The 22,832-nt window shown below is 55.0% G+C and overlaps 1 protein-coding gene across 4 annotated transcripts in view; it reads right to left on the bottom strand.

Moving 5' to 3' along the window:
- Positions 1 to 22,832, bottom strand: part of GSE1 (Gse1 coiled-coil protein) — a 401,187-nt gene that overhangs the window by 55,493 nt on the left and 322,862 nt on the right. The gene's annotated exons all lie outside the window — the stretch shown is intronic.

The raw sequence follows: 22,832 nt of genomic DNA, 5'->3' as shown, positions 1-22,832 counted from the left end.
CGCCTCCAGAAACTGGCACGACCCACTGGGCCTCCGGCCCCAGCGCAGCACCTCCCCATTCCTGGCACCCCCCACCCTACCTCACCCAGGCACTTGACAGACTGGAATGACTCAGGGAGCGTCCTGTAATTCCTAGGCACCCACAGCCCGCACAGCGAAGAACCGGGGGCCCCAGCCTCCCCACCCCCCGGACTCCGCCCCGCCCCCACCGGCGGCTGGCCCCGACCGCCCGCTAGAGCCCACCCCCCGCGCCGCCGGGGTCTCCAGGAAGCGCTGGGTTAATGCGACAGGCTTAGCCCGGCGCCCCAGACCTCAGCGCATTCCAGCGCCCCGGGCTCTGACCCTGCGTGCGTCCAAAGCTCCTCAGCGTCGCTCCTATGCCCCGGGGTCTTTCCCCGCACATCCCCCTTTGAAAACCCTCTGATCTACAGCTTTCATACTTTTGAGCGGGGAGGCACACAAGTACACCCCCTCCCCCCAAGCAGCCGCTCGAGTGCCGCGCTGCGGGTTTCAACTTTCCGCGCCCGGTGCCAGCCCGCGCTTCTGCCAGCTCCAAACCTGCCCCGGGACATGCCCGCACCGCGCTTGGCTGGCGCACACGCAGCCGTCCCCGCGGGCCCTGTCTCCCCCACCTTCCTCCCTCTCCCTCCCCGCGCCAGCCCGGATTGTGCTGGGAGGGAACGCTGGGCGCCTGCCACCCCCCATCCATCTGTTCCCGATGACGCTGGCGGGCCTGGAGCATTCGGGGCCCAAGCCAGCGGGAAGCAGAACCTGCCTGTGTGCCCGCTGGGGGGCGAGGGGCAAGGCTCTAACGGGCCACCCACTTCCCTGGTCCATCTCAGACCAAGCGCACCCTAGGGCACATGGAGTGGGGGCACACACGGGTCAGCCTCCCGCCTTGCACAAGGCTCCTGGCCAACCACAAACGAAAAGGGAAACAGACCCGCGAGGCCGGACTGGGGGGCCGTTACTAGCTCCTACCTGCGGGCGCCGGCTGGCCCTGGCCCTGGCCCTGCGCGGGAAGGGCGCTTCCCCTTCACCCGCCTCGCTCCGGTGGGTCTTGGCCTTCTCTTGATACTTTAATTTACCCACCACACGGCGTCTCCGCAGCGCGGCCTCCGGTAATTTATACCCTGCAATAGCCGGCAGATTCACCGCGGCCAGGGCGTGGGGGAGGGTGCCTCCATCCCCGCGGGGAGTCTAGCGGGGGGGGGGGGAGGAGATGGGAAGAAGGCGTTAGGAGGGAATTCAACTACTCGCCTAGGGCCTTAAAAACAAAATTAAAATCCTATGGGTCGGTTCCAATCCTTTCCCACCACGACTACGGTCCGCGGGGGGGGAAGGGAAGTAACACGCAAATGGAGGAGCAACTTGCATCAGGCCGGGCGGCTCCTCTGCCTGGCCCCCAGGTCAGGACACCTAGGCCCAACCTCCCCTCACCTGGACACGATGCTCCCGTTTATTTCCCTTTATCCCTGGGGAGGCCTTGGTGGCGAGAGGGACCAGTTCTTCCACCTGTCTGAGGAGGACCACAATGGCCAACAAAAATCTGGGGGGAGGGGGCTGCTGCGGGTTATCATTTAGCTAATTTTTGGAGTTGGCAGATCCCTTCCTTGTAGACATCTGGTTCCACTGGATTGCGAGACGGGTGGTCGGATCCTGTTTCGCAGATGAGGAAGTTGGGGCCGAGAGTTGCTCAAGGTCACGTGCGCGCGGATACCCTGGTAGCTGTGCCTGGAGCGGCTCACACCTGGAGTCTCCCCTTCCCGGCACAGCCGCGAGCAGCAGCTGGGTGTTGCAGGAAAACCCAGAGGCCGCTAGGGGGCAATAGCGAGCCGACTGTGTGCGCCTTGGCCAGAAAATGCTGGCGGCCACTGGGCCCGCTGGCACCGGGGAGATGGATGACACTCACTGTCTGTGCGCCAGGCCCAAGGAAATTAGTAATCCGGGAGCACGGCCTCTGAGTTTAAGGGTGGGAATTGCTCCCCTGCAGCCTGCGCGCTCCTTGCTAACGAGGTTTGTAGCTTGACTCCTAATTTCCCTCCGCTGGGGGCTCAGGCTGGCTGCCCTCCATTTCCCTCCAGGCTTGTTCCTTCTCTCTCCTCCGCAGCTCCCACCTTGCAGCCAGCAGTGAGCCCTTTCTGGGTAAATCACTCCCTCCCGGACCTCCTCCCTCATTTCCATTTGCCTGGAAACTGGACAGAGAAACACGGTTCTGGGTGAAAAGGCAAGGTGCTGGGGCCAGTCCTATGGGGCAGGGGGCTCTGTGGGGACATCTGCAGGGGCAGGGACACCTGTTTACCAGCGTCCTGCTTCCTTTGTGCCAGGGGAAACAGGATGCTGGTGCATGCCTGACCACACCCCCAGACCCCTGCCAACCTGAACTGTGCCTCCTGGAACAGGAAGCAGAAGTCCAAAGGCCCTCACCTGGCTCAGAGCACCTACTCAGGTGGATCCATGCAAAATCCAGCCCTACCTCCATGAGCCCTGGGACCTGTGAAATCTGCAAGGCTAAAAGGAAAAGAAAGCCTTCAGGATAATCCTCAGGACCCCCCTGACACGTACTCCCTTAGGTTGGGAACTGAGCAAGGGGTCTCTGACATAGATGTCCAGAAGGGATCTGATTAGGGATGCCTCTAACCAAGACAGTGGGCATTTAGTCTCTCAACAAACATCAAGCATGGGCTCTGTTGGCACTAGCCTTCCCAGATACAGAATTGAAAATGCCAGGCCGGCCTCAGCTGCTCAAAAAGACCAGCGTGACAGACACAGGCAGGAGGTGCTGACAGGCAGGGCACTTAGAGGCAGCAAGAAAACAGAAAGGTGACTTGGCAATTTAACCCATCACCACCACTGCCTGGGTACCTACCTAACCAGAGGTTCCTAGGAGAAAAGACACTATCTGTAACTGTCCTCCACTGAGTCCCAGCCTAGGTGCCAGCCCCTGGTTTCTGATGGGCCCTTGAGACCAGGGAAGGGAATCCTGCAGTCCTGTTCTATCATTCTGGGCCCTTTTGGGATTAGCAGGACTCACAAATAAGCTGTGTCCTCCACGCTCACCAGTTGTTCCTAGCACATAAGGGCTGCATGTCACCTTGACATCATGGCCCCAGCCACCTCATTCAGCACCTGGATCTGCAAATAAGCATTAGGGACCTGGACTTCAGTATGGGTAGGAAGGGAAGATCACTTTTGCCATTTACTAAACACCTAATATGTGCCAAGGCTGTTTAAGTCATGTCACTTAATCCCTAGAGGCCCTGCAAGGTAGCTGGCATGACCTCCATTACAAAGCTCAGTGAGGAGACCTGAAAAAGTTAACTTGCCCAGGGCACACAAATTCAAGCCAAGCCTGATCCAGACCCTGGCTGTCCACCTATACCTGGCAGCGACTCTGTAACTACCTGCTGCAGATAGACCTAGTTAGGGGTGTTACAGGTCTCAAAGCATTTCAGGTCTAAGGCCCCCATCTGGGAACATCAGCAGCTGTCCCAGTGTCCGAAAACTATTCTCCCTTCTGGGAGGTTGCACAACCCCTCTTTGTGAGTGGTCCACCTACCCCAAGGATACCAGCCCCACCCAGGGGAGCCATATCCAGAGGGCACCACCTGGGCCCCCAGGGTTGAGTGGCAGGGGGTCTGCCCAGTTCCCCACTGTCCCCAGCCCCTCCTGCCCAGCTCTGCCCTGTGGCCAAACCCCCATTGCTTATACTCCTGGGTCCTCTTTCTCTTTTCCAGCAGCTATCATTGGCCCAGAAATCCTCTCCATTCTTCAAAGCAGGGCTTAAATCTTATCTATTCCAAGAAGGCTTTTCCCATCCCCGCCTCTGGAACTCATCTTTCCAGTCCCTGAGTCCCACTCTTAGATAGTGATCCCACAGCGCAGTGGGTCCCTCGGGTCTCAGATAATGGAGTGCGTGTGTGCATGCACGTGAAATAGACTCTTAAGCCACCTACTGAGCTACTGTCTGGGTTCAGGGCCACAAAGGGACACCTTTAACAAGCTGGGGTGGTAGTGGTGGCCAGGCCTCGCTGTGATTGTTGGAGCCCCAGGTTCCACCCATCCCCCCGTGAGACAGTGGGTGCCCAGAGGGGAAAGGGACTCTAGTCTCAGAGCTGTGACACAGCCCCAGCCACCAGGGAGACCTGCTGAATGGATAAATGGAGGGAAAGAACCATGCCCGAGGGGAGAACAGAGGCCCTCCCTCACCAGGCCTGGCCCGAGAAGCCCCCATCCACACCATCTCAGCAGCTCTCCGGTAGCCAAAGTCACCTCCAGGGGAGTCGGCATGGCTCAGGCCTGGCAATCCCTTGGACTAGGACACAGGCTTTTGCCTCTTAACCCCGGGCTGCCCCGACACTTCCTGCCCTTTCAGCACTGCTCCCAAGCTGCACCCAGCACACAGCTGCACTCCTTTACAATCAGTTAACAGCTGTTTTGCATAGATTTTCAATTCTAATTGCCTTGCTTTGTGAGCACCGCCGAGCCCGGGTGAATGGGGAAGCCGCAGAGCGGCTAGAAAGCAGGCGCGGGGAGGGGGGAGACACTCGAAAGGCACTAAAAGGAAGCCAGTGTGCGCCAGGCCGGCTTTTATTTTTTTTAAATAAGAAAAGAATACCCCTGTCACTGACTGCCCCCGCCCGCCCCAGCTCCTGCCTCTCCCATTGGAGCCTGGAATCTGAAAGGTACCTCCAACCTTGGGAGGGATGCCACCCTCCCCCTTTTGACCCAGGCTCCCCAACCCGCCCCCACAGGGTACCCTGGGGGGCAGCTTCCAGTTCTGGAACCACTGCAGGGGCCTTTGCTTCCCTCCCGTCAGCCCTCTCCCCTCTCCAGCCCCCCCTCTCAGCCCCCCAGGCTCTCCAGTACCCAGATATGGGAAGCTAATTGGACAATAAAGTTGAGCAGCGAGGAAACGTGCTCTCTGGAGACAGCTGGCATCTATAAAAGAGAAATATTTGCATTTAAAACCTTTAAACTTTAAATGCAGGGCCAGGCCAAAGCAGGGTGAGTGTGGATGGAGGGGGTGCCTGAACCCTCAAAGCGGGCAGCAACTCCTAGGGGAGGCTGCACAAGCTGCTGGGGGTCCACAGAGCCCTGAGGATGGTAGTTCTGGACATTTCTGCCAGTAGTGACCCCCGCCCATGCCTCTGCCACCAGCTGCAGGATTCCAGTCGGCCAATGCTAACCTGGTGGCCTTGCAATGGGTGATGCACAAACCCTCCCTAGCTCCCCACACACTTGGGGTCTCAGGCATTCTGTAGGATTCCCAGGATCTTTCCAAACTGAGTATGAGGACAGGGTCCCACACCCTCAAGGTGGGTCTGGCTGAGCTGATGCCCACCCCCCTGATGCCCGGGCAGAGCCCCAAGCCCCTCTCCACAAAACACTGTCCTTCCTCCTGGCTGCCGGCTTCAGGAGGGAAGTGGCCCCTGGCTGCAGCTGACCTCTGGTGGCCCAGAGCCTTTCCTATGTGCTGCTCCTTTGACCCCCCTCCCTTAACCCCTTCCATATTTAGCGCCACCCCACTGCCCAGATGAGGAAATGGAGGCTCAGAGAAACCTACCCACTTCCCAGGGGCTCCCTGGACACCTCCTCCTCCACGCAGCTGTCTGGTGTGGGATGTAGGGTTTTCATTTCCTCGCATGCCTAGTTCCCATTTTTCATATTGGAGAGAAACCTGGCCACATTTCCCCACTCTCAACATTTGTGATGTCAAGTCAGCAGAGAATATGTCCCGAAGTGGTCTTACTTTGGCAGGGTTTTATGTAATCGGAGACGACTCACAGTCCTCAGCGCGAATCCCATCTACCTGGCAGGCCTGCACGGAGTGGGATATACCGGTACAGGCTCCTGGGCTCTGCCTTCCAGGGCAGGAAAGGAAACTTCCAGGGTAGGGGTGGGCACCCGTGTAACGTTCAACAACGTCAGCTAAGCAGAAACCACGCCAGAAACACCCCCTCTCTCCCAGTGTCGGAGCAGAGCATTCTCTCCTTCTCAGACTTAGATTCCCATCAGGGAAATATTCCCAGTCCCAGCAGTGCCGGCTGACTCCTGGGCCATGATGCACTGGCTTAGTGGTCAAGGTCAAGATCAGCTGTGAAACTTTCAGTTTCATCTCCCTCTTCACCCTATAGCACCACCCTCTCCAGCCATTAAACTACTTCCACACCCTCTGGAGACTTTCTCACCATCTCTTCCTCAATAAAACTGCCTGGGCACCTATATATGAACCTCATTCAATGGCCATCCAAAAAGCAAATTTCAAACATGGCTTCCAAGAGCGCACTCTGCATTTGACAGGGACATGAGTGTGGCGGGGAGAGGGTCTAAGGACAGGCACCTGGGCTGAGCCTGCCTGACCACGGCCTGGCTGTGCACTAGTTTTGCCAGCTGCTGAGGCACAAGCAACACACCCCTTCCCCCGTTTTAGTGAGGACTGTGCGAGATACTAGACTAGAAAGAGCCTTGCACAGTGCCTGGAACGCAGTGGGAGCTCAGTAGAACCACTTCTATTTGGTGAGAGGAGGAAATGGAAGGAAAGGCAACAGCAAACGAAAAGGTTTATGAGGAAGCGCTTGTCAACGCCACGGCAGATGGGCAGGGAGGCCAGTCAGACCACGTGGCACCGTCAGCCCTGGGCTGTCAGGGCCTGGGGTGAGGCAGCATTGGACTGGTTTGCTCTCTCTCACGTGTCCTGGAAGGAATGTCCTTCCCTCCCCTTCACGAATCACACACACTTCAAGAATCATGCTAGCATTTACCTGAGCCCAGCCCCGTTCTGGCTTCAGGCTCCTACTGGCTTGACACCTACAGGTCTGTGTAGCCAGACCGAGGGGAAGAGAGTCAAAGAGAAGGGCCCAGCAGGACACCAAAGTCTCTTGCTTTTGTCTTTAGCTTAATGTTGACAGCATTCAATCAAGGCTTCCTTCTCAGAGATGTGTCTTAAAAATTATCCAACCAACCCAAATGTCCCCCCACAGATGAATGGATAAACAAATGTAAGTCTGTCCATACAGTGGAATATTACTGAGCCACGAAAAAGACCAAAGTCCTGAAACACAGTCCACTATGGATGAACAGTGAGACCTGAAAACATAGGTCTGCACAAAACCCTTCACACAATGTTCATGGCAGCATAGTGGGCCAAAGTGGAAACTACCTAAATGTCCATCAGCTGACAATGGATTTAAGAACCGTGTAGTCTATCCATGCAATGGAGTATTATTCAGCCATAAAGAGGAATGAAGTACTGAGCATGCTCCAGAATGGATGCACCTTGGAAATGGTATGCTGAGTGAAAGGGGCCAGACAAAAGACCACATACTATATCATTCCATCCACAGAAAAGTCCAAAATAGATAAATGCAAAGAGACAGAGTCGCTGAGTGGTTGCCAGGGGCTGTGGGGAGGAAGGAACGGGGAGTGACTGCTAATGGGTATGGGGTTTCCTTTTGGGGTGAGAAAATGTTTTGAACCAAGATAGAGGTGGCAGTTGTACAGCTTTGTGACTGTATGAAATACCACTGAATTATTCACTTTAAAATGGTTCATTTCATGTTATGTGAATTTCACCTCAATTTTTTAAAAGATCTGATCTGAAGGCCCCCTGCTTGTCCTGGGAGAGATGGGTCAGGGCCTGAAGTTTCCCTGAGAGTCCCAAGCAGCGGCCCCTGAAGACAGCAGCCCCTGGAAAACCCCTTTCACACTGCGTTTTTTACTCTGGAGCACTTTGAGAGAAAGTAGTCATGTTCAAGCATATTTTGCTCCCAGGGCATTTCTCCACACTAGGCCTCCCACCCCCTCACACACACACACACACACTGCTGTCTCTGTAGAGCTGACCTCTGAGCCCTCCAGGTGGGGGGTTCACAGTGTCCCCACCCCCAAAACTGCCCTCATCAACAGTTCTCTGGCTCCAGGGGGAGGCCCTGCCCCTATGAGCACTGAGCAGCTGGAGGTCATGACACCAAAAGGCACACACACCTGTCTTTGAGCTGCTTCTGCCACCTGGCCACTGGGCTGGAAAGAGGCCAGCTGTGACCTAGGCAGTCCTGGGGGACAGGGAGGGAGTGGGGGGGGGGTGGCACGAGGAAGCTAGGCCCCTCAGGAGTTGTGAGTGGCAGGGAAACCCCCCAACCCTGGACCCTGACCTGAGGCCAATGTGGCCCTAGAGTGCCTCCACAACCCCATGCCACATTTACCACCACAGTGGGCACACTTCCGGCTTCTTAGCCTGGATGCCCCATGGACATCCAGAAATCTGGGTGGTTCCCTCAACAGGGAACAGCCCTCTATAAAAATTAACCAGGCATCCTCATGCTGGCTGAGGGGTTTTCCTCTCTCTTCCTGGTCTGTCAGTCAGCTCAGAGCAGTGTACCTGTCCCACCCAGGCCACCACAGACAGGCCACATGCCCAGGAGGGTACCCAGAGAAGCCTGGGGCAGTGAGTCACCCTAAGGTCCAGGACAGGTCTGGCTGGGACAGGGCCAGGGTGAAGTTACAGGACCAGAAGATGTTTTAGAACCTCAGGTTGGCCAGGGCCCACGGGTCTCCGTTTACACACACACAAACTTGAAGGGATCCCCAGGAACTTACTGGGGGGTCCGCATTCCCCAATATTCTTTGTACAGTTAAAAGCCTGCAAAGTTCTTTAAGTATCCAAGAGCCCTGAGACATCCACATACATACAGGCCTGTGATTTGCACACATTTGTATGGTGTTCCCACCCCCTTCCTCATGTCTGCAACCCACCGCTTCGGAGCCACACGCCACATATTCAGCCCTGGCAGCGGCTGGGGTCTGCTGAGAGCTTACTGCGTGCCAGGCATTTGAACCCAGGAGTCCTCACCAAACTGTACCCTAGTTCTCCCCTCCCTCCCTGGCGCCTCTCCCATCCTTACTATGCTCCTGACAAATTTCTGGATTAAGTATCCACTGCCTGTTATTAAAATCCCAAACTGTCACTTGGACAATCAAATCCCAGTTGCCTTTATGGCTCGCCCTCCAGACAGGCAATGCATCCAGACAAGCAAGCCCTGATGTGAGCAGATGACTGTCCTTCACCTGGCTGGGCCCCACTGCCAAGCCAGTGGGAGGCCCTGTGACTAGAGGCCGGCTGCGGGACCTGGTCTCCTCTGGCTCACATAGGCTGCGAGGAGCCACTCACTCCGGCTCTTACTCTATTTAGTCTTTAGAACTTGGTCTCACAAATGGAAATAATCAAGGAGAAGGGATTACATTAAAAGCATCATTTTCACTGTTGGAAGTTACTGGTGCTGAGGTTTTGGCTGGCTGCCGCAAGATCCTCTGGGTGTCTGTAGGGCCCCAAGTTGAAGGTCAGAATGGAGGCCCTGCTGTATGGCGCATCCCCTCGGTCAATTTCTACCTGTTTGCTCCAAGAAGAGCCTTTGTTTTTTCTCCTGCGTGGCCACTCTGGCCTCAATCTGCTGAGCCTCCATCCTGAGACACCTCCTACCCAGGGGGGCAGGTGAGCTCCTCCTAACTCCAGCTTCCTCCTAACTGCCTGTCACCAAAGGCTCCTCTGCAGGCCCAGCCTCTGCTGCCACACCCTGGGCTGTGGTGTGAAACTGTGACAGTGTCCCCAAAGGTCCACAGTGTCCTCCACATCACCTCATCTCCTCACTTTACTCAACTCTGCAACACCTGGCAGACACCAATGGCTCCGCCACCTCCTCCTGCGTCCCTTCCTGTGGGGCTGTTTGCCCAGCCCCTCCATCCCCAATGGGGATGGGCTCCTCTCCAGTTCTAAGTCTCCCCCTTGGTCCCTCAAGTCCATGTGCTTTCCCATCTTTCTTGTCATTACTTGAAATGCACGCACCAGCCACCCCACGTTTCTAACCTCCCACACACAGGCCGTTCTAGAAGTGTCTGGTGGTCTCTTTCACCGCACAGGACCCCCACCACACTTTCCCAGCTCTGCTGTGTCCTCTCACCCTCCCCTGGCAGGTTAATTTAGATGAAGAGCCTCCCTCCTTGCCTCTGCTCAGGCTGTACCAGATGCCAGGTGCACCCTCCCCAGCCCTTCCCAAACCTTCTTTGTTTGCTGCATACCTCTTCCACTCAGGCTCTGGCTTAAATTCCACCTCCTCCAGATAGTCTTCCTGGATGTGGCTCTGTGGCTCTAACCCTGCCAGTGGAAACTGACCTTCCCCCTCTTATGGGGGGGGCAGGGGTGACCTTACTTTCTGCACTGCACTCAGGAGGCCCAGCTACTGGTGGAGTGGAAAGAAGCCTGCTTATTTCTGGACCTTCACAAGCCCTTAGATGAAGGTTTGCTGAATTGATCGAAATGAAATTAAGAAGCCCCTAGGACACAAACCCTCATCAGCAACAAATGTTGACTGCACCCCCTTCCCCCCCAATAAACCCAGCCAAAAACAGGATGCAGGAAGCCCCAGGAATATATGCTGGGCTCGAGCCCTCTCTTCTTAGAATGCTGAGTGCTTTTCGAGAGCTGATGAGGGTGGATTTTTCCCCATCAGCCCTTACAGAGCCCTACATCTGCGATGCCACGCCAATCCCTCCCCCTCTGAGCAGCTAGAGTATTCTGCAAATAGTCACCAGGAAAACAAATGCTGGGTTTTTGTTTTGTTTCGTTTTAACCACTCCCTGATGATCTTAAGAGAAACACACAGATAGACGCACCACAAGAGCCCTGCCAGCTCTGAACTCAGCCATCCCCACTCAACACCAACCTCTCACCCAGAGTTCAGAACAGTCTCCTCTCCCAGGAATGACAGTGACACTGGAGAAAGCTCTGGGCTGGCCTTCACCAACAACTCGGGGTGACAGCTCCCCGCCCCTCCCTTTGGCCCACATAGTATAGGACTCCGGCTCCCTCCCCTCCTAGCACAGACCTGCCTGGCTAGCAATTTGAGCCCAGGGTTAGTGCAGCCCAGCTCAGGAGTTCTATTCCTGGCTCAGCGGGCAAATTGCTTCGTGACCTTGGGAAAGTCCCCACGCTGCCTGACCCCATCTGTGAGCACTACTGTTAATAATCCGAGGTGGAGGTGGTATTAACAGCAGGGCCTGCTGGAAACCACATTGTTTTGAGGTGACCCCGTGTCTCTGGAGGGCTGTACAGAGCTGTGAGAGGACACGCTTACAACATACCTGGAGCCCCTCCCACAGCACAGGGATCCCAGCTACAGATGCTCCTGAGGGGGCACCTTGCCCCAGCACCAGCCAGACCACTGTCACAGGAGGGAGGACCGCCACCTTTCCATGTTATAGAGAGGAGTCTCAGAGCTCTGCCCACGGACTGGGATGACAAGCTCACCTGTTTTACAGGTGACAAGCCTGTAAGCATCACAGATGGTCAGAGCTGGCTGGGACCTTAGAGGAAGGAAGGAAAGGAGGAAGAGGGAAGGAGGGGCCTGGGCTGTATTTCTCCAACTCCTCCGGCTGCCTCCGCCCATTTCTGGCAATTTTTCAGGTGGAGAGCGGGCCAGAGAAGTGAAATGCTAGAGCCTGCTGTCAGTCGGCCAGGACAGATCGTGGACAGGAGGCCAGTTCTCAAGACTCACCCCACCGTTCTTTCTATTAACCCATGATCCCCAAGCTTCACCACAAGCAGTTGGTTAAAACAAATTGACAGGTGCCCCCCCACCATGTCCATCACCCACATTCTAACTTGGGTGGAGGTCGGGGTAGAGCCCAGGAATCTACACTGACAACAGATGGCCTCGTCCCCACTGGCGGGGGGAAGGCCTGGGGCCTGGGGCTCACCCTTTCCCCATTATACCAGCTCGCTTTGTCACCTGACTTGTGGCATGATTCTCTTTTAAAAATTAACTTTATTTCTACCCTGCCTCTCTTCCCCCAAAGAATTCGCGGCAACATTACCAGCCTCTGGTGGAGGCGTGCTTACTGTTTTCCGGCTTCTTCAGGAAGCTCCCGGTAAGTCGAAGGGGAATTATATTCAGAGAGAATTGGGTCCCCAGCGTCAGTCAACATTACTCATTTACCAGCCTCTATCGGCACGCGAGATGTGAGGGGGCCTCACCCAGAGGCGTCCCCTGTGGTTACTGGAAGATTTAATTCACAACATCGAAGAAAAATAATTAGGGGAGTAGGAAGATGGGGGAGTGGGGAGGGCTCAGAGGCACCACCCACTGCCAGCTCACTCCAATCAGTGTCGCGGCTTTGTCACTGATCACAGCGCAGGTGGCTGTGCTGGCACAGCTCACTTGGGCGGGACACATATAATGGGCCCACTTGGAGGGAATTTTTGGGAAAACAGATCTCAAAGTGAGACGAGCCAAGCCACCACTCCCCTGCGTAGGGAGCTGCCCCAGCCCAGGGCTTACCACTGCGGGGATACCTAGGGGCGCCTTCCCTGCCTGCTGTTGGGGACACATACTCCCCTAGCCTTTGCAGTGGTTCTCTGAGCTGGCTGAGGGGGCCAGGGTCCATGTGAGGGGGGCTAGCTGCCCCACTCAGCTATTTGGAGTGCTGGCGCTTTCTTAAGCATGTTGTAAGTTACACTGGCAATTCCTGAAAGATCAAAATTAGTTCTGATCTTTTTAATGTGCATTGTCTGGAGGTAGGACACAGAGTCCAGAAAGTCAGGTCTCACCGGGAGGAGGTGTGGGTGCTGTTGTGAAAAGCAATGCCCGCTGATGGGGGTTGCCCAGGCCAGCCAGCCTAACGGTCAGGGCCATCACAGTGGAGAGGGTACCAGAAGCAGGGAGGGGACAGCCCACCAGAGCAGCACCTGGAGCTGGGAGTCACTGGCCCAGGCCTGGTGCTGACGAACCCAAGTGCAGTACATGGGGCCCTTAGAGCAGGAATCCAGTGCAAAGAACCTTCTGGGCCATTGTGTGCTGCCTTCCCTCTGAGAGATGAGACAGTGAAAAAACAGGAGATGGGACACATGCAGAGAGAGAGAGAGAGAGAGAGAAAGAGAGAGAGAGAGAGGGAGATACTTTTTCTTGCAGACTGTTTTTGGCAGAAGGCATAAACTTTCTCCCTGAACCCGTCCCGATCCAGGTCTGAGGAACCACATCTCTAGTGCACCAGCCATCTTTACGTTTTATGTTTTTAACAAGTATAGTGTCTCCAGGCCTCAGGACAGTACAAACCTATTTTGGCCCGTGTCACACTTTCCTCTTTATCATTCCAAAAGACAGCGAGATACCCCCTCTTCCAAAGTTCCCAAAATCTGATCTCTATAGGTCAGAGAGGTTAAGCGATTTAACCAAAGTCACACAGCACATGGACAAGATGAAAATTCAAATCTGATTCCCAGCTCAGTCCTTCCTCCCCTACTGGGAAAATCCAGAAAACATCTAACCTGAGAATAGAATGACTGAGGACAGCCCATCTTTTAGTTATTTAAGGCTCTGTATGGCCCTGGCTGGGTAGCTCAGGTGGTAAGAGCATTAACCTGATACGCCAAGGTTGCAGGTTTGATCCCTGGTAGGGGCACATACAAGAATCAACCAATGAATGTATAAATAAGTGAAACAACAAACAGATGTCTCTCTCTCTTTCTCTCTCCCTTCTTCTCTTTCTAAAATTGATTTAAAAACAGATTATTTTAGCCCGGCTGGGCGTGGCTCAGTGGTTGAGTGTCAACCTAGGATTCAGGCGATCGGGGTTCAATTCCCGGTCAGGGCACATGCCCGGGTTGCAGGCTCGATCCCCAGTCAGGGATATGCAGGAGGCAGCCGATCAATGACTCTCTCATCATTGATGTTTCTATCTCTCTCTCCCTTTCTTTTCCTCTCTCTGAAATCAATAAAGATATATTTAAAAAAAAAAAAAAGACTCTGCAGGAATAAATGCTTAGAATAGTGCTGTCCAAGAGAACTTTCTGTAATGACCAACATGTTCTCCGAGTTGTCCCATACAGAGTCACCAGACACATTTGGCCACTGAGCACTGAAACATGATCAGTGAGACCAAGGAACTGAATTTTAAATTTTACTTAACTTTAATTAATTTAAAATTAAAAAATTAAACTGAAATAGCCACATGTGGCTACCATACTGGGCAGCACAAACTTAGGATATAAAAATGACCACATTTTCTGAGCCAACGGTTGAGATACTCAGTCTGAGAGGCATACATGGGCTCATGGAGAAAACAAGGCAGAATATCTGAATTTAGGATTTCTGGAAGAATCCAGAGCCATGACCACAGTGAATCAGACCCCCAAGTCCCTTCCAGGAGGTCTCTAGGAAAGCAGGAGTCTAGAAGGGGCCACGGATCTGAGAACGCTCCTCCCAGGGAATTGCCTTGAGGCTTCCTTTTCCAAGTTAGTGACAAGTCTGCAGCAGAGGTTCCCCCACTCTTTCAGGGGGACCATCATGATGGTGTCAGGAGAGCAAATACACCCCTCTTGGGAGGTGTGACACAGCAAGTCTCTGCCAGAGAAAAGACCCTGCCTTTAGACCAAGTATAGGGAGTACAGATGGACAGATGAAGGGTGGGTGGGTGAGTGGATGGATGGATGGATGGATGGGTGGATGGGAGGGAAGGAGGAGGGAGGGAGGGGGACCATGACTAATAGATGATGGATGGATGGATGGATAGGTAGGAGGATGGATGACAGGCAGATAGAAGAAGGGAAGGAGGGGAGATAAGGGATGGATAGATTGATAGAGAAACAGAAACTATCTGACATTCCAAAGTTCCAGCGATACGGACGTGTCCAGAGTTCCCCAACAGGCATAATGGTTTTCAGGAAGGAAGATAGTGTTGAAACTGAGGCCAGCAACCTGTGTCCAGGAACGGGCCTTGAGCTCTCTGGCTGCCTTCTGTCAAGCTAACAAGGAGGAGCTGAGCCGCCAAAGAGAAAGGGTAACTCCCGGACTTCTGCAGATGCGAACCCGGGGGACTCAGTAAACAAGGCCTCCGGGGCCAGCTTGTGAGGCCTGGAAGGCCGTCCAGGGAGAGCGCCGTCTGGGCAGGGGCCTGCCCCGAGCAGAAACACATATGCTCTAGGGTCAGGGATGTCTGGTCTGGGCGGCCCCCTGCCTTTGCTCTCCACACCACCTGGCTCCTTTCCAAGGCCCCCTTCTTCCTGGGTCGTTCCCACCACACTGGGTGCCTCTTCCTTTACTGAACTCAGCACAGCTTCGCAGGCCTCCGTTAAAGCTGGAGGAGGGCAGCGTGGCCCCATCCCCATAACCAGCCATCGCAATTAGCAGTCAGGCACCCAGCGAGCACAGGTGCTGAGCATATATTTAATGTGGGGTCACTGGAGGGACTTTATCCGTATCATGTCTTTTGATGATCCAACAAGCCTACACGGCAGGGACAACTATGGTCTCCGTTTCATAGACGAAGTAGCAGGCTCTCAGAGGTCATGGAACCTGCTCAAGTCACACAGCGAGGTCTGACTCACAGGGATGAATTCTAGAACTTACACTCACATAGGAAGGTGCTCAGCAAGAGTTTGCTGAATGACTGAACAAATGCATGCAGGAATGAGTGAACAAAGGACAGTCTGAAGCAGCTCCCGGTGGTCTAGGGGACTGAGGCGCCTTGGAAGAGAAATGTGAAAGGCAGTCAGCCCCTGCAGAGGGCCAGGCTAGGCAACATGGCCAGCCCAGGATCCCCAGGTCCCCTGGAGACTCCTGGCTCACAGATGGGGCCTGGAACATGGATAATGAAGGCCCTTCCAGCAAAGAGCAGATGGAGAAGCTGACTGCGGTGGGCAGGGAGATCTGAGGTTCTAACCTCTGTCCACCTGCCCTGCCAGCCCCCCGGGACTGGTCCCAGGCCCTCCACAGCGGGCCTCCTGCCCTGGCTGTCAGGGCCACTGGACAAACGGCAGGCGGGCCAGGTCTAGGGCAGCCCCTGCTGCTCCAGTCCTCCCTCACCCCCTCTCCTCCCTCCCTTTTCTGCAAAGAAGTCAAATTTGCCACTCTGATGCATTAACCAAGCCGGGTAATGAATGGCGAATGTGTGGTGCACCAGCTCAGGGATAAGGGGAGAGAGAGAGAGATACACGCAGGCCAGGCAGGACCCCAGCAACCGGGCAATTTTCCAGGCTCCGCTTCCGAGCCCCTCCATTCAGCCCCCCTCCGCCCAGCCCCTCCTCCAGCCTCCCCCTCCCAATAAGAGAGAAGCAGCATGCCCTGTCATCAGAACCGCATTGTTCTGGCCAGAAGAAAAAACGGGTCCAGCAGATGGCAGGTGTAACAAAAGCAGCTTGCTGTGGCCAAACCAATTATTTATCTAATTATGATTTACCACTTAACCACATGATCTTTCTGCAGAGTTGTGGGCAATTAAAACCAGGGTGACTATGTGGATCATGCAAATGGGCTAGAGTCCAGCGAATAAAATTGGAGATTAGACATTCACACAGGCAGGAGCTGGCACAGGGCAGCCCTGGGGGGAGCAGAGGGGCCTGAGGGAGGGGAGGCTAAGGGGGGCAGGAAGGATGGGCAGCAGGAAGGAGAGAATGGAGGGGAAGGGGCTAGGGGGAGAGAGGGAAGGAGGGGATCTGGCTGTGGGAATGTACCTCCCCTCAGGCTGCTAGGCTGCCCCTATGTGATGACATCAGGCCCCTGGGAGAGGGGAAATCAAGGGGCTGCAGAGAACCAGGCATCACTAGACCTTGGGGGAGGCACCCCTAGGGTGACTTGGAAGGCCAGGCTGGATGTTGTAGCTCCAAAGCCACGGCAGCCACTCTCCAGGACTGTGAGGGGTGGCTGAGGACTCAGGAGGAGGGGAGAGAAGGGGACTTGGTGCTTCCATTCAAGGCCCTATAATTCTGGTGACTTCCCCAAGGTTGCCCGCAGCACCAGCCCTGGTCTCAGCAGACTGTAGTGCAGTATTTCACTCTCTTCACTACCACCTCTGAGACACAGCACCAGTGATCCCATTTTACAGATTAGGAAACCAGGCTAAGTGAGGTGACATTGAGGCTTAGTGAGGCGACATTACTTGCATGGGTGGCCTTGCTGAGAGGCTGTAAGGTGGGATGTGTCCAGGCCAGGCCAGTCTCCAGAGCTGCACTGAGCCCCCAGCTTGCCAGGGCAGTTTCCTTGCTGGAGGGGGCAGGGCAGGGTATTTCTGGCTATCCCTAAGCCTGTCCCTTCAGAGGGTTGCCCTAGAGTGAGCAACTCCTGGGCAGGTGGCTGTTGGCAGATCTGACCAGTGAGGAGAGGTCTGTTTAGGTAGGTGACAGCCATCAACAATGACCCACTATACTAGGACTCAGGACACCCAGGATCAGTCCCAGCTCTGTGATGGACCAAGTAGCTGTGTGACCCCAGCCAGGTCACTTGGAATCTCTGGGTTCAGTTTCCAAACCAAGGCTCAATTTCCTTGCAGTTATAAAAGTGCAGGTGACACTCATTCAGATCTGCATGCGATCCAGGCAGGGGAAGGAGAGCCCTATAGAGAGGTGGCCTGTGGAGCTGCTCGGGAACCACTACTCAGACTGGTTCCCTCCATTACTAGTAAAAGCAGAAACTCACAGCGTGTCCTCATCAGACCTGACTCCAAATGCTTTGGGTGTCCTACCTCATAAGCCCCTAACAGCCCCCTGAAGTGGTACTATTATTATTCTCATAGAAGGAGGCACAGAGAGGTTAAGTAACTTGTCCAAGGCCACACAGCTGGCAAATGGCAGAGCTGAGGTTGTCATTCATCCATCCGCCCATCCATCCACTCACTCACTCAACAGATATTTGAGCAGCCCTGAAATGCCAAGCTCTGGGCTGGCAGTTAAACATAAAAAACAACGTAAGAGAAGGTCCCATCCTCAAGGAGCTGTGTTCTGGTGGAGTAACATTTTTGTATCTGCTGTGTTTAAGGTCCCTGTGACACAGTAAATGAGTCAGAAAAGGAAAAAAATGTGGAAGACCTGCTCCTACCACAACTGTTCTTTTGCACTGTCCAGGGTGTGGCCACTGGCCACAGGTGCTACAAGCTGAAATGAAAATAAATTAAAACGGAACTGGTGAAGTCTGAGTGCTCACTGCAGGCTGCCAACCGCCAGGAGTCTGCAGGCTTCACCGGACCCAGCCAGACAAGGCCAGCCCAGGGCCCGCCTCAGCGCTGGGGCCCAGGCTGCACAGCTCCTGCCTGGCCCAGGGGGGAGGCCCTTCCCACCACTGACAGCCCACAGCCCACCCCACGTCACTGTGAGGCCCAGGAGACCTTTCCCAGGACCTCCCCAGCACCCTGAGCCAGCGAGGCCGCAGGAGGAGAGGGATGGCTCCCTTTCTGAAGAAGCTGATTTCCTAGCAAGACTCTGCAGCTCTTGGGAATAAACCAACCCAGGACCCTGCACTTTGGGGTCAGGAGCTCTCCTGAGGATCTGATGAAAGCAAGAGGTCTCCTGCTCAGACCGTCAGGGTGACCCCAATTGTGCCATCAATGTCAGAGGGTCTTCACACACTGGGGAGAACGGGGCAGAAAGGGCAGGTGACTGGGCCTCTTCTCCAGCTGGGTCTCCGGTGGCCCTGACAACACAGGGTGTGACCTGGCTCTGGCCTCAAATACCAGAACAAAGGGACCGTCCCATAGGCCTGGCTAAAGCCCCCCACTGTCCCCAGAAGGGCACCCAGCCTCATGTCATCCTCAGTCCAGTTCTGTGAGCCTGTCCTGTCCCCCAAGAATTCCATCCTGAGTCCCCTCACCGCCAAGCCATGCGATACGTACAGTATTATCCCCTTTATCCCCCCCCCCCCCGTGGACCCTTGGGGATAGCAGTATCTTCATTCTACAGGCTGAAAAACAGGTTTTAAGAGGAAAAGTGGGCTGTTGAGGGCCACAGAGCAGGTAAGGTGGGGCCAGGGCGTGAACCCCAACCTGACCCTGAGGGTTGCTGCTTTCCACTAAGGGACAAAACAGCCAGACTCTGGTGTTTGTCCTCTGTGCTGCCTACCACACACACACACACACACACACAGTCCCACACACATTGTCACCCACGCACTATCTCTTACGTTCTCACACACTGTCACACATTCATTCACACACTCACACATGAGACTTCATAAGTGTTATTCCCCAGGTTCCGGCCAGGCTCCTCTAGTCTTCCGATGACCTGGCATCAGGCCCACCACAGCCCTCTCTTTTGAAGCCAATTGAATTGCACCCAACTCAGCCTCATAAGCGGGTCTGCAGTTCAGTGGGGGCAGACACGGGCCCACCCACCCCTGCCACAGATAAACAGGGAGGGCACTACCTGACCTAGAAGCCACCCCCAGGAGGCACAGGACGGCATCCTGGGTCTCACGCCCTCAGGGCAGGCACTAGCAGCCTCCCAACCCCAAGCCCTGAGATGAGACATCTGGGGCAAACCGCTCTTTAAGCTCTAGCGAGGAGGGTGGGGGCAGGGAGGGGGGAGGAGAGGGGAAGCAGGGCACCCCAGGAGCAGTGGAGGAGGGGAAACCAGCGGGCCTGGAGGTGAGGACAACTGTGCCCCTTCTTGGGTGACCGTGGGCGGGGTGGCGCCGGCAGCCCCGGGCCCTCCCGCTCCCCCTCACCGTCTGGGGCCCCCTGACAAAGGCCTGCCTTCCTCCAGGAAAGTGCTCGTATTAATAACAGTGGCGGCAGATTTCCCCGCCTGCCTGAGTTGATAGGAGATTTACGCAGGCTGCAAAGTCGGGAAATACAGAAGTATTCCTGATAATACTTCTTGTCCTAGCAAAGGTCACAAGCAGGGCCCATCAATCCCGAGAAATAAAGAAGGCCCCGTTTTGCTTGCTCTCCAGCGAAGGAGGGGAAGAGCCTTTTAATCGCCTCATTTGGAGAGCTGGCCGGGGTTGTATGTCATCCGAATTACAGATTCAGCATTAATTGACCAGATGTGGGGGGCTCTCTCAGGGCCCCGGAGGACCATAAAGCTGTTCCCACACTGGTAATTAGCAGACAGAGCGGCCCAGGCTGGGGCACTGGCCCCCAAAGCACGCAGCAGGGAGGGGGGAGTAGTGGGGCGTTGGGGGGGACACTGGCCATCCACTGGGCGTGTGCTGTGTCTCAAGTCCAGGGGCCCAAAGGGCTCAAAGGCCCACTCTCAATGCAGCTGGTCTGAGGACCTGATGCCCCACAGGGGATGCTGTGCCCTAAGAAGCAGGTGGAAGGAGCTCCTTCTCCCCGGCAGCCGCGGTGGGTCCATTCCGAGGGCTGGCATGGTTCTACTTTCCTGACAGGGAACTAAGGAATGCACGAAGCCAGGTGGGGAGGGGGTCGCCCCAGTGAACTGCAACTGATGAGGACAATGTCCTGCCACCAAAGGGGTGGGCTCACCAGTTAACCTCCTGGCCACTGGAAAAGGAGAGATGGAGAGGGAAGGGGGACCGCCTCCTCTGTAGGGAGCCAGGAGAACCACAGGTGACAGGTTACAGAGAGGCAGCCACAGGGATGACATTAAAATATTGAACACTCTGTCCAGCAAGGCCAGAGGTTGGAGCAGGGTCGGGGCTGCCTGTCCTTGCAAACCCTTAACTCTTTGTTTGCCAGGCATGGAACAGTCTTGGAGGGGCACCGGGAAGGCTTGGGTGGGGAAGATGGGGACCACTAACCCAGACTAAGTATCACCAGCCTGGCAGTACTGACTCCTTGGGGACAACTGTGGCAGGAGTGGGAGACCATCCTAGGGTCCTAACTGCCACCCCCCACCCCCACCTCTGCCTCCTCTGCTCAATGATGGGGCAAAACCAACAAGGGGCTTGACCTAAGGAGCCCCCACTGCACCCAGGTGCACGGGAAGGTGGGAAGCACACAGGCTGTTCCCAGGACCCTGGCAGGTGCATCCGCATCCCCCTGCCCTCCCCCTCGGTGCCCGACCACCCGGAGCCCCACATGCACACTGCCGCTCGATCAATTCTGCTGTAATGTATTTTATGAACATGCAGATGGCATGGCTAGGGCCAGGGGGAAGGTTCTACCTTGGGATAAGAAATTAACACTGGCAAATAGCAAATTTACTGCATGTATTTTCATTTTCCTAATACCAGCACCATCTGCTAGCAATTGGGGCTCTGCATTGCTGTTTTCCCCTTTATTTCTCCAACCCGCTCTTTATTTTTTTCATTTTCTACAGCTGAGCCCTCCAGCCACCCGCAGAAGTGGGGTTTAGTCATCCCACCAGAGCATCCAGGCTGTGACCAGCAGCTTATAACCCCCACCCAGGCCAAGGGCCACCCTATTTCTGTCTTCTCCAGGCAGTAAGTGGTGGAAGTGCCCTCCCAATTCCATGCCTCAGAGGGGTGACGGGAGCCCAAGGAGAGAGACACTTTCACCAACCAACACTCTGGACTGAGGCAGCTCAATAAAAACCAGCTAGATCCAGACTCCTGGCAGCTGTGGGCACTTATTTCTCCCTGCTGCTTACCGGAATTATTTAAAATTGAAAAGTTAGCTACTGTGCCCCCCACTCCCACCCCAGGCAGGAGAGTGACTTGGGGCTGAGGCTTCAGTAGGGCCTGGGGACACGAAATGACTCACTTGCACAGAAGAGAGGGGGCAGAAGCTTGGAGGTTCCTTGCAACACAAGGAGAAAGTGGCCCTTTGCAGGTGTGTGGCCAGGGTTTTGTGGGCACAGGTCTCAGAGGTGGGTAGAGGGGATGCTTTGCATATGTGAAGCCCTGGAGCAGGACAATGGGCATGAAGACAGAGCCCAGGGGGACCGGTGAGCACCTTTTGGGAGTAGCTGTGGCTCTTGGCCACAAAGCCTGGTGGTGGGACAGCGAGCGTAGCCTGGCTCCCAGAGGGAGGGAAACCACCCTTCCAGGGGGCATCTGAAAGAAACTCCCCTCCCAGGGCCAGCTGGTACAGAGCCCACCCGGAGGCAGGGGAGATCACAGAGAGGAGCAGGCAGGAGAGGGGCCTGGGGGAAAGGTCTCTTCTCTCCCAGCATTTGGAAAACTGTCCGTGGCCAGAACCCACTGAGCCCAGGGCCTCTTCACTGGAAGGCCCTTCTTGGCCTGAGGCAATGGGCTGAATTATAAGCCCTAACCCCCAGGACCTCAGAATGTGACCTCATTTTAGGATTAGGGTCCCTGCAGATATAATTAAATAGTTCAGAGGAGGTCATACTGGAATAGAGTGGGCCAAATCCAATATGACTGAGCCCTTATTTTAAAAATTAGGCACAGACATGAAAAGAGGGAGAATGGTATAAAGAGAGAAATACAAGGTAGCCGTCTGCAGGCCAAGGAGAGAGGCCTGGAACAGATGCTTCTCTCATGGCCCTAGGCCCTCGGGAGGAACAAACCCCACTGAGAGACACCTTGATTTTGGATTCCTACCCAGAGCAGGTAACACAATACAGTTCTGTTTTATTGTTTTGTTTTTAAATATATCTTTATTGATTTCAGAGAGAGGAAGGGAGAAGGAGAAAGAGATAAAAACATCAATGATTAGAGAGTCATTGATCGGCTGCCTTCTGCACGCCCCCGACTGGGAACTGAGCCTGCAACCCGGGCTTGTGCCCTGACCAGGAATCGAATCGAGATCTCCTGGATCCTAGGTCGATGCTTAACCACTGAGCCACACCTGGCCGGGCTACAGTTCTGATTTTTAAGCCAGGCAGTTTGTGGTACTTTGCTACAGCAGCCCCCAGGAAAGTACTGCAGCTGACTGGCCCCTCCCTCCCTGTTAATGTTTTTATTGATTTCAGAGAGAGGGATAAAGAGAGAGAAACATCAATGACAAGAGTCATTGATTGGCTGGCCCCGGCATATCCCAGACTGGGGATTAAGCCCAAAACCCAGGAATGTGCCCTGACTGGGAATCGAACCATGAACTCCTGGTTCATAGGTCGAAGCTCAACCACTGAGCCTTGCTGGCTGGGCTGACTAGCCCCTTTCTTGCCATCTGATTTGAAACAAATT

The sequence above is a fragment of the Miniopterus schreibersii genome (genome assembly GCF_964146895.1).
Source record: "Miniopterus schreibersii genome assembly, chromosome: 18".
Lineage (NCBI taxonomy): Eukaryota > Metazoa > Chordata > Mammalia > Chiroptera > Miniopteridae > Miniopterus > Miniopterus schreibersii.
Note: the sequence above shows the minus strand (reverse complement) of the source record. Positions and strands in the feature narration are given on the sequence as shown.